Raw genomic sequence first — 2500 nt, 5'->3', positions numbered from 1 at the left:
GGAGGGAGGGAGGCGAGGAAGGAGGGGGAGGGGGGAGCGAGGGAGGAAGGAGGGAGGAGGGAGGCGAGGAGGAAGGGAGGAGGGAGGCGAGGAAGGAGGAAGGAGGGAGGGAGGGAGGCGAGGAGGAAGGAGGGAGGGAGGGAGGCGAGGAGGGAGGGGGGAGGGAGGGAGGGAGGAAGGGGGAGGGAGGTGAGGAAGGAGGAAGGAGGGAGGGGGGGAGGGAGGGAGGCGAGGAGGGAGGGGGGAGGGAGGGAGGGAGGCGAGGAGGGAGGGAGGAGGGAGGGAGGCGAGGAGGAAGGGAGGGAGGGAGGCGAGGAAGGAGGGGGGGAGGGAGGGAGGCGAGGAGGGAGGGAGGGAGGTAAGTGGGGAGGGAGGCGAGGAAGGAGAAATTAAAAATGGACAAGGAGAGGACAGAAGAATGGGTGGTCGGAGGAAGGGAGAAGAGAGAGAGAGAGAGATAGAGAGAGAGAGAGAAAGAGAGAGAAAGAGAGAGAGAGAGAGAGAGAAAGAGAGATCCCAATACAGACAGATAGAGAGACATACAGACATACAAATAATATGACAAACAGACATACAGACAAACAGACTAAGAAAGACACAATTAGAAAGACAAACAAACAAGAAAAAACAAGAAGACATGAAGAAAACAATAAAAAATAATATTGCAAGAAGGAATAGAAGAGGAAGAATAAGCAAAGAAAAAGAAAAAAAAAAAGAACATGTAGCAGAAGAAGAAAATTAAGAAGAAGACGAAGAGGAAAAAAGAAATAGAAAAAAATAACGACAAGAAGACGAAGCGAAAGAAGAAATAGAAGAAAAATGAGAAGACAAAGAGGAACAAGAAGAATCAAAAGAATGATAATGAGAAGGAAAAGCATCTTCATCCCTGCCTGCTTAACAAGCAACTGAAATCAGGCAAAAGCTTCCCCCTACCCCCCTCCCTCCCTACCCCTTCCCCCATACCCACCCTCCCCCCTACCCTTCCACGACGACCCGCCACACACCTCGTTGCATGTAGGTCGTAAACAGCCACGTTCTGCAAAGGGATGTTCGACCTTAAGGGATGTTGAGGCGTGACGCACTCTCCCCCCCCTCCCCCCTCCCAACCTCCCTTCCCCTCCCCCCTCTCCCCCCCAACCTCCCACAACGACCACCTCGTCATTAGCAGGACTACAACAGAGATGACTTTACTTGTGAACTTCAATAAAGGGGATGGGAGGAGAGGGAGACGGATATAAGGAAGAGGAGGAGGAGGAGGCAGAGGAGGAGGGCACGTGAGGATGAAGCTCGGCAGGAAGTGCAGAGGAGGAGGAGGACGATCGGCAGTAGCCGGAGAGGAGATGAGGATGGAGGCGAAGAAGCGTGAGGAGAAGCGAGCCTAGAAGATCGGATGGAAGGAGGAAGACGGTGGAGGAGAAAGGCGCTCTGAGGAGGAAGTACAGAGGGGAGGTCCGGCCTCGCGCTACTAAGTTGAGGAGGCACGATCAGGAGGCACTAGTGAGGATGGACGGAAGGCCAGAAGAAAGGAAGAAGAGGCCCCCCGGAGACTAGCCCGCTAATAAAGCGAGGAGGAAATGACAGCGCACCGCAGTTTGCCCCCAGGCAAGATGAGTTCGGAGTCGGTGGACAAGGATCGACCGACAACGCACGAGGAGGAATGAAGAAGAAAAAACTAAAAAAAAAACACGAAAAAAAAGAGAAGCGCTCATGAACACTGAAGGAAAGGCAGAAGAGGACAAGAGGAGGTAGTGCGACGAAACGAAAGACATAATAAACGCCGAATTAGAAGAAAGAAGGAGGATGAGAAGGAGAAGAAAGTAGAGGCGAGGATCAGAGGAACAAAGGAGTGGAGGATGGAAATTGGTCAGGAAGAGCCCGTTGCAGTCTGACTGATGGCGCTGTGAACGGATTAGGAAGAGAGAGAGAGAGAGAGAGAGAGAGAGAGAGAGAGAGAGAGAGAGAGAGAGAGAGAGAGAGAGAGAGAGAGAGAGAGAGAGAGAGAGAGAGAGAAATAGAGAGAGAAAAAAAGAAAGATAGATATATTGATAGAGAAACGAAAAAAAAGAGAGAAAGAGAGAAGGACAGATAAAGAGGAAAAACGAAGGAGAGAAAGAGAGAGAGGAGGAGGAGACCAAGTAGGAGGAGGAGGAGGAGAAGGAGGAAGGGCAGGAGAGGTTGTCAGAGCATTATTCTGAGTGATTGCTATGTGAATGGATTTAGGAGGAGAGGGGGAGAGGAATAAGGGAGGAGGGAGAGGGGGGGGGGGAAGGAAGGAAGTGGAGGGGGAGAGATAGAAGGGAGGGGGAAGGGGGAGTGGGGAGGGGGGATGGGGGGGGGGGGAGAGGAGGGAGGGGGAGGGAGAAGGGATAATAATGATAATAATAACAATGAGAATAATGATAGTAATGATAATAATAAAAAGAAGAAGAATGATAAAAAAATAAAATAAAAAGGAGCATCATAAGCGCAACACCATAAACAAGAACACTATAACTACCAT

Source organism: Penaeus japonicus, unplaced genomic scaffold (assembly GCF_977035675.1).
Source record: "Penaeus japonicus unplaced genomic scaffold, GWHDUDI00000001_assembly GWHDUDI00000032, whole genome shotgun sequence".
Lineage (NCBI taxonomy): Eukaryota > Metazoa > Arthropoda > Malacostraca > Decapoda > Penaeidae > Penaeus > Penaeus japonicus.
Note: the sequence above shows the minus strand (reverse complement) of the source record.